This window comes from Mangifera indica, chromosome 7, assembly GCF_011075055.1.
Source record: "Mangifera indica cultivar Alphonso chromosome 7, CATAS_Mindica_2.1, whole genome shotgun sequence".
NCBI classification, from domain to species: Eukaryota; Viridiplantae; Streptophyta; class Magnoliopsida; order Sapindales; family Anacardiaceae; genus Mangifera; species Mangifera indica.
In genome coordinates this window covers 11,706,917-11,716,949 of record NC_058143.1, presented here as the reverse complement: position 1 = coordinate 11,716,949, position 10,033 = coordinate 11,706,917, and the positions used below count along the sequence as shown (strand labels likewise).

Genomic DNA, 10,033 nt, shown 5'->3' with positions numbered 1-10,033 from the left:
AATTAATACAACAAATAATATAAAAAATATTTTATAATAATTATGAAAACTATCTAAATAAAAAAATATTTTAATATTTTTATCAAATATAGTAATAATTTATATCTAATAATTTTCAAGATAATTTATTTACTTAGTAATCTTTTATTTTTTGTAATAAAAGATTATTCAAATAAAGTTAGAATTAGTTATAGCTTGGTGTGATAATTAAAACTCATCTGTCACTAACAATAACTTCATTCAATCTAAACCAAAACTTCAAAGTCAAATCTCCTCGAGTTACTCAATGAAAAAGCACAAAATGGATGAAGACTGTGCTAAATATCTACTCCTCAAATTCTAGGAAGTCTTTGAAGTAAGTATTGCAGAATAACTTCTTCTAAATTTTATAGAAGATTACATTTTTGCATTTCCGCTTAACACTTGTTATTAATGGAAGTGGATGATGGCAAATAAAATATTCATGCTTAATGGATAAAAAATTGTTGTTTCATCAAAGTTCGTTTGAGAATTGTCATTTGGCCATATATCAACTACATTCTACTAGTTATATCCGTATAATTCTTTGAGTATACACAAATTTAGTAAACAACTATAACTAATTATCAAAAATTAAATTTAATAAATAATTTTAAAATTCTCCTTTTTTTTTTTTTTAAGTTTTATAGTTTCTTAATCTTTTTTAAAATATTTTTTTTTGTGGGTTATGGAAAACCCACAAAAAATTCAAACCAAGAATATTTCTGGTCAAGATTTTGCAGATTCAGTATTTCTTTCCATAGGATTTTTCATAAATTTTTCAAAATCACAAATATATTTCAGTATAATTTCATACACTTCAAAAAAAATAAATAACCAGCTAAAAGGGGAAAAAATTCAGGGAGGAATTGCTTTTGAACAAATGTGTAGTCTATTTGTTGTTTATTAATTTTGATTTGACAAATTCAAGTTGAAAATGATTTTAAAAAATATTAACTTTGCATAACATAAATTATATTTTAAATTTAATTTATTTTAGAAATTAAAAGAAATTTTAAATTGGGGTTAAACAAAACGACTCAAACTAAAAAAACAAAACCCACAATGAATGAAAATTTTGAAAAATTAATATATTTATATCTATTAATACACATATGAGTTAAAAATATTTCCAAAAAAAAAAAATTAAATTGTGGTAAATACAAAGGAGTAACGTATGTTTTCACTCGTAAGCTTTGGCCTAAAAACAGTTTTTTGCTCCTTAAATGAGATAAATTATGTTTTCTCACTAAAAATATAACTATGTTAATAGTAAAAAAAAAATGCCTAAAAATGTGTTTACCATTTTATCCTTTCTACCTTATTTTTTTTTAAATTATAATATAACCTCAAATCAACCAAAAAAAAATTAAAAAAAAAACATTAACTAGAAGAAGACCTCTGGGAAGATGAAGAGTTTCGTCTTCCCTAACGAAGCTTTTCGTCTTCCACCGCTTCTCTGACACCGATCATGTGTTCAAATGGAAGAAGAGAGACTGTCGGAGGGAGAGGAAGCTTCGAGAGGGAGAGGTTGTCGGCAATAGAGTCGAAGATTTTAAAACAAAACCCTAAAATGAAACTGTCATTTTTTTTAAATTTAGGCTGGAGGAAACTTTTAGTTTTTAAAGTTTAAAAGGCCAAAAAGAGATAAAATTTCAAAGGGTTAGGGTTCCGTTAATTTTACCTACTCATAGGTGGGTGTTTGAGATTATCAAAGATAAAAAAGAGAAATTTGGGATTGCAACATACCTTGGGTGGGAAATAGTCCTTTGGCCTTATTATTGTGCAAAATTTATGGATAGTAAAATTATTTATTCACATTTATGTCATTATTTTTTAAAATAATTTATTTGAAGTGAAAAAATGTTTATTTATATTATTTAGAAATCGAAAAGTGTTTTCGACTCTGACATTTAAGGAAAAAGTATAATTTATTCAATTTTTTAACATGTTATTCAACTTTTTTTAAATATTTTTATTATTATAGTGCTAATTAATTATATTATGAAAATATATAAAATAAAAAAAATAATTTTAAAAAAATATTATTAACACATAACCAAAATTTAAGTAAAAAGACTTGACCTTTCACATATTTTAACGACATTTAACTTCTCTGAAAGCCCTTCAAATATTTATATTTCAGTTCAGTCCATTATCTTCAATTCATTCCAAATGGCGCCCGGATTCCTCTCTCTGGGATTTCCCAGTTCTCTCATATAAAAATACCACTAACAATAACTCAAGAAAGAAAAAACAGGCACCCAAACAAACAACATAAACAGAACCAAATAAAGAAGCGAAGCGCAAATGAGAATCGTACGCAGAGATTTAGTACCCAATGGACCTGGAAGCGTCAAGGTAAAATCTACAAAACCCAATTCAATTTCGTGCTTACTCATGCTGTATCGTGTTGTAACATTGAATTTGATATATGGGTGATTGCGCCTTTTCCAGATGGTTCCAGTGGATTCAGATGATCTTTGGTTTGCGTATAATCTCATAGCTCCTGGCGACTCCGTCATGGCTGTAACTGTTAGGTAGTAATTTTTCTTTGTTTAAAGATCTTTTATGTGTTTTCAGGCTTTTTATGCTCAGATATAATGGGTCAGTTTCAAAATCAGATTCTTTTTCTTGTGAAAAACTGCTATTTTTGATATCATATATTAGGTTGCGTTTCAGGAGGTAGGTTCTCAGAATGGTACTGGTCCGGTAACGTTACTGGACTGATGTGATAGTTAGAAGTACGATGTTTGGTTCTTGTTCTGGCTTTAATAGGTCAGTTGTAGTTCAGCTTTGTTTGCTTTCTGATGGAACCCTGAACCTGCAGCACCTAATTCCTCAACACACCAATTTTCTTTTGGGAAATTGAAATTTTTAGCACTTTTTTATTCCGTGTATACAAAATTGCCACCTATCCTAAAGCTTTCACAAATATACCACAACAGTACTCACCTTCCCCAAAATACCCCTCTTCAATCTTTCATGCATAAATTCTCTCTCCTCTTCTCTGTAACTTTTTTTTCTCTTCTTCCAAAGTTATAAATAAATCACTCTCTCTTCTCTCTTATCTTCAAAAACAAAAACAAGAAGGAAACAACCAAATTCTTCAAATTAAGAATTCTTCAAAGTAGGATTTAAAAAAAAAAAAGGGGAAAAAAAAGAGCAACTTACAAGATAAAAAATGACCATCGAAGAAATGACCGTGTAAGATGATCATGTAACAGTATTTAACTGGAAAAAGAAAAAAAAATTGATATTTAAGGATTTAAGTGAAACAAAAAAAACTGGGCATTTAACTTAAAAAAAAAAAAAAGGTTGGCGTGAAAGTTGTTGTGTAACGCCAACCCTTAATATATGTATATAATATTAAATAATATTATTATATTAATATAATATATTATATACTATAATATTATAATATATTATCATTTATATAATTAAATTATAATATTTTATAATATAATATTACATATATAATATAAAATATATTATATATAATATATATAATTATTACAGGGGTTGGCGGCATCGCCAACCCCTGGTAATATATATTATATATATAATAATAATATTATATTAAAATATTATAATTATATATTAATATAATATTATTATATTAATATAATATATAAAATATTATAATTTATATAATTAATTTTTAATATTATTATAATATTTTATAATATAATATTATATAATATATATAATATTATATATTCTATAATTATATATTATTATAATATATTACATATTTTATATAATAAAATTTATATAATTATAAATATTATATTATAATATAATTTTATATTTTATAAAATATATGTAAAAGCAGTCTGGGTTGGCGATAAGGGAAATTGGCCTGTAGCATTAATGTAGGGTGGGCCCACCTTTTATAAAGCAAAACATGATTTTTATATATATATAATTATTTAATTATATATATATATAATTATATTATATATTAATATATGATATATTATATTTTAATTAGAATATTATAATTATATATTATAATATATTATATACTATAATAATATCATATAATAATATATTAATATAATATATAATATATTATAATTTAAATAATATTATTATAATATAATATTACATATATAATATAATATATATAAAATATATTATATATAATTATTACCAGGGGTTGGCGGCATCGCCAACCCTTGGCGGCGCCAAGGGTTGGCAATGTCGCCAACCCCTGGTTATATATATTATATATTATATATATATAATATTATATTATAATATAATTTTATATTTTATAAAATATATGTAAAAGGAGTCTGGGTTGGCGATAAGGAGAAATTGGCTTGTAGCATTAATGTAGGGTGGGCCCACCCTTTATAAAGCAAAGCATGATTTTTATATATGTATAATTATTTAATTATATATATATATATATATATATATATAAAAATTATATTATATATTTATATTAATATATTATATTATATTTTAATTAGAATATTATAATTATATATTATTTATATTATTATAATTATTATTTTATTATAATAGTATATTAATATTAAAATATATTATTATATATTATTATAATATTAAAGATATTCTAGTATTAATAATTATGTATTATAATATATAATATTATATATATATAATATTATATTAATATATTTTTTTGCCAGTATTAATAATTATATATTATAATAAATAATATTATATTATATATAATAATATTATTTTTATATATTATATTATAATAAATAATATATTATATTATTAATATATATATATTAATATTATATATATATAATATTATATATTATATATATATAATATTAATATATATATATATATATATATATATATATATATATATACTGCCAAAGGTTGGCGGGGTCGCCAACCCTTGGCGTCGCCAAGGGTTGGCGATGCCGCCAACCTTTGGCAATTATATATTATATATTATATATATAATATATAATATTATATATTATATATAATATTAATATATATATATTAATAATATAATATATTATTTATTATAATATAATATATAAAAATAATAATATTATATATAATATAATATTATTTATTATAATATATAATTATTAATACTGGAAAAAAAATATATTAATATAATATTATATATATTATATTAATATATATAATATTATATATTATAATATATAATTATTAATACTAGAATATCTTTAATATTATAATAATATATAATAATATATTTTAATATTAATATACTATTATAATAAAATAATAATTATAATAATATAAATAATATATAATTATAATATTCTAATTAAAATATAATATAATATATCATATATTAATATAATTATATAATATAATTATATATATATATAGAATTAAATAATTATACATATATAAAAATCATGCTTTGCTTTATAAAGGGTGGGCCCACCCTACATTAATGCTACAGGCCAATTTCCCGTTATCGCCAACCCAGACTCCTTTTACATATATTTTATAAAATATAAAATTATATTATAATATAATATTATATATATATAATATATAATATATATAATCAGGGGTTGGCGACATCGCCAACCCTCGGCGGCGCCAATGGTTGGCGATGCTGCCAACCCCTAGTAATAATTATATATAATATATTTTATATATATTATATTATATATGTAATATTATATTATAATAATATTATTTAAATTATAATATATTATATATTATATTAATATATTATTATATGATAATATTATAGTATATAATATATTATAATATATAATTATATAATATAATTATAATATTCTAATTAAAATATAATATAATATATCATATATATATATATAAAATTAAATAATTATATATATATAAATCATGTTTTGTTTTATAAAAGGTGGGCCCACCCTACATTAATGCTACAGGCCAATTTCCCTTATCGCCAACCCAGACTGCTTTTACATATATTTTATAAAATATAAAATTATATTATAATATAATATTTATAATTATATAAATTTTATTATATAAAATATGTAATATATTATAATAATATATAATTATAGAATATATAATATTATATATAATATAATATATTATATATATTATATAATATTATATTATAAAATATTATAATAATATTAAAAATTAATTATATAAATTATAATATTTTATATATTATATTAATATAATAATATTATATTAATATATAATTATAATATTATAATATAATAATATTATTATATATATAATATATATTACCAGGGTTGGCGATGCCGCCAACCCCTCTAATAATTATATATATTATATATAATATATTTTATATTATATATGTAATATTATATTATAAAATATTATAATTTAATTATATAAATTATAATATATTATAATATTATAGTATATAATATATTATATTAATATAATAATATTATTTAATATTATATACATATATTAAGGGTTGGCGTTACACAACAACTTTCACGTCAACTTTTTTTTTTTTAAGTTAAATGCCCAGTTTTTTTTGTTTCACTTAAATCCTTAAATATCAATTTTTTTTTCTTTTTCCAGTTAAATACTGTTACATGATCATCTTACATGGTCATTTCTTCGATGGTCATTTTTTATCTTGTAGGTTGCTCTTTTTTTTCCACTTTTTTTTTTTAAATCCTTATTTTGAAGAATTCTTAATTTGAAGAATTTGGTTGTTTCCTTTCTGTTTTTGTTTTTGAAGATGAGGGAGAAGAGAGAGTGATTTCTTTATAACTTTGGAAGAAGAGGAAGAAGAGAAAAAAAAGTTGCAGAGAAGAAGAAAGAGAATTTATGCATGAAAGATTGAAGAGGGGTATTTTGGGGAAGGTGAGTACTGTTGTGGTATATTTGTGAAAGCTTTAGGATAGGTGACAATTTTGTATACACGAAATAAAAAAGTGCTAAAAATTTCAATTCCCCTTTTCTTTTTGGGTAATTCTCGGCACACCAATTTCTCACACACACAAAAACATAAAACAGCCAACCCGCACTCACAGTCAAACAATACTCAGGATTGAAGACAAAACATTAATTCACACACACACACACACACACGTGTGTGTGGATATATGTACATATATATGTATTTATTTATGTATAATCAACGAGAGTTCCTATCTTTACACAGTCCACACTAGATGATTAATATCAACAGCAGAAGCTAACAACCAACTAAAGTCCGGCAAATCAAGGAGCCGGAACTTCTCAATCAGCTCAATGCTTCCCAATCCCTTCTTAATTTATTCCTGCCTTTCCCCCTTCTTCCACCCCATAGGTCCATGTGTGATTCTTCCAAACCACACCACATCACACACCACACCACCCCCCCCCCCCCCCCCCCCCCCCCCCCCCCCCCCCCCCCCCCACATCGTTAGAATCTCTCCCTCGGCCACATTCCTTTACTGGTCCATTTGGCTGGTGTTGGAACCACGTCTCCTTGTGTACACTTTCCAAACCGAGGTCCTATCACTTTCTGAAAGCAATAGGAAATTTGATGTGAAATGATAGAATATGTTCCTGAAGGGTAGGGTCATGCTAGGGTACCAGCCTAGTGACTTTATTGATTTGGCTATAAGTAGCATGTATTGGTTCTTCTTCAATGTCCATGCCTCCGTGGGTTGAATTATGAATCTGCTTTTGTTTGTGTAAAACTGGGAATTTTGACATAATATGATAATGCGTGTGGGTGGAAGGTAGGGTCACAGTATGGTAATGGATCAATAACTTCAACAGACTGATGTTTTGGTTACATATATTATTTTTTGGATCTTTGTAACAATGTTTTAAATAATTTAGTACATAAATATATAGTTTAATATCTTTTATAGTAAGTAGCATATTGCTACATGTAAACAAAATATCAATATATGTGAATAAAATACTGCCTCTGTGTCATTGAACACCCTGACTGTGATTTTAACACCGTAAAATATTGCTATTCCTAACACCGTAAAATATTGTTGCCATGTGATTTTAATGGCCGTAGACTTCTGATGAGTTACTAATCTGACTGTGATGAAAACTTTTTGTAAGTTTATTCATTACTCTCACTAAAAATTTATTTAAGAAAGGACTCATTGGAGGGGATGAAGACTGAAGCTCCATAGATCTTGAAGAAAAAAGAAATTGTAATTATTTAGATGATGATGGCAATATAGGACTTCAATTTATAAGTAGAACTGATTGATATGGTTATAGTAAGTAATCCAAGACGCATTTTTGGGAAATGATTCGTCGATGATATCTCGCCATAAGATATAGTAGAACTCGATAGCAGAGTAGTTGATTTGATCTAACTTTATATTATGATTTGATTTTGGTTTTAAAATAATTGTTAAAATAACCTTTTGGCATCTACTCTAACACCTAACATAACATTAAAACAATGTCAATCAAAGATGAATAGGGCATTTATTAGTTAAGAATATCCAACACTAATGATAACATTGTCTTTGGAAAATAAAACATTGGATCCTCAACTATGAGCTCTAACACCTAATACACCATTTGAACAATGCTTGTCTAAATTGGTTAGACAAACTAGTATTCGACAATATGAATATTGATTAGAAAATGATATTTGACATTGACATATATTTTACCATGAAAACGATACATGATTATTATCTTATGATTAATATTATCGTATTACGTGTAGATTCTTCATATTCATACTATTCAATGTATTAAACTTCCCTATTAGATGATCATTTCTATTTTTGACAGAAATAATTAATAATTCCTAAATTTGTAACTAGATTATCCTAGTCTATAGTCCCTTTTTTAGGTACAACCAATGAGGACATGATAGTAAAATTACAAGACATGCCTAGAGCCTTAGGCTACGACCCATGGACCGACCCAAGATGTGGGTCTTCATAAGAGGAGGTGGAGAAGCACATGAATTTAGACAAAACTCGTTAAATGACTATTTCCCACCCAATGTTTCATGAAAGTACTTTTTTACTCTTTAGATTTTAAAATGTCAAATTTTTACCCATCATCCATTTTTATCAAAAAATTTTATTTGATTGTCCTAAAATTAATTGTTTTGCTTTTATTAAAATCACAAAACTATCATTAACACTTAATATAATTATCAAATACCAATATATTATTAATAATTTAAAAGTTTATCACTTAAACCCTTATAAAATATCAACACTCTAATTGGCTTTTAAATATTACGTTTCGTTTGACTATCAATCCGGTTTTAAAAACATTGATATACAACTCTTCTTAAATTTGTGAAATAGTACATGGGTTTGAATAACTCAAACATATCATTGTATAATTTAGTACTATTAATTAATTATTCAATATATATATATATATATATATATTATACAATCCTCTAATATTGAATTCAATATGAGTTTCTTGAAGTATACTTAGGATTGGATAGATGTTACGATAATAAACCAAAAATCTTATTGGAGCATAATGAAAATACACCGTATGTTTTGAATTGATGGACACAAGATAACATACAAATTAAAAGATACCCACTATTTATATAAAATTCTAGTAGAACAGAGTAAAAGACTCACTTATTTGATACGTATACTTGATTTGATCAAACCCTAAACGATTGATACAAAAGTTGCACTAATTTGTAATATCTCTTGCGCCAGAGACTTATCAACCTGAGAGCCTACGCTTATTATGATTAACATTCTTATTGGACAATTTACCTCGTCCCCAAGCTACTCTGTATGGTGGAGGCTTTTTGACATGCAGATTCCTAGACAATTTACGATACAACTTGAATAAAGTTTTCTCAAATGCAGCATACAGAGGAAAATTCGTGAGCGCAAATATGCTTGCTGACAGTCAAAAACGCAGCAGTGTAAATGATAGTGGTGGTCCAATGTGGCTTTCCCGAACAAACTATGAGCAATAATGTTGCCGCAAATGCAAGCATTATTGTAGTCAACGAAATGAAGATTAAGGCGAAGCCTATTGTGAGTCTGTCAGAGAGACTATGGTGGAATTCTTCATACGTGTAAGG

The 10,033-nt window shown here is 24.9% G+C and overlaps 1 long non-coding RNA gene across 1 annotated transcript; it reads left to right on the top strand.

Annotated features, from left to right (window-relative positions):
- The first annotated feature begins 2,188 nt into the window (after positions 1-2,188).
- LOC123220855 lies at positions 2,189-2,798 on the top strand. The gene is made up of 3 exons (XR_006503155.1): positions 2,189-2,379; positions 2,476-2,558; positions 2,701-2,798. It is a non-coding gene; the product is annotated as an uncharacterized LOC123220855 (long non-coding RNA).
- The last annotated feature ends 7,235 nt before the right edge of the window (positions 2,799-10,033 follow it).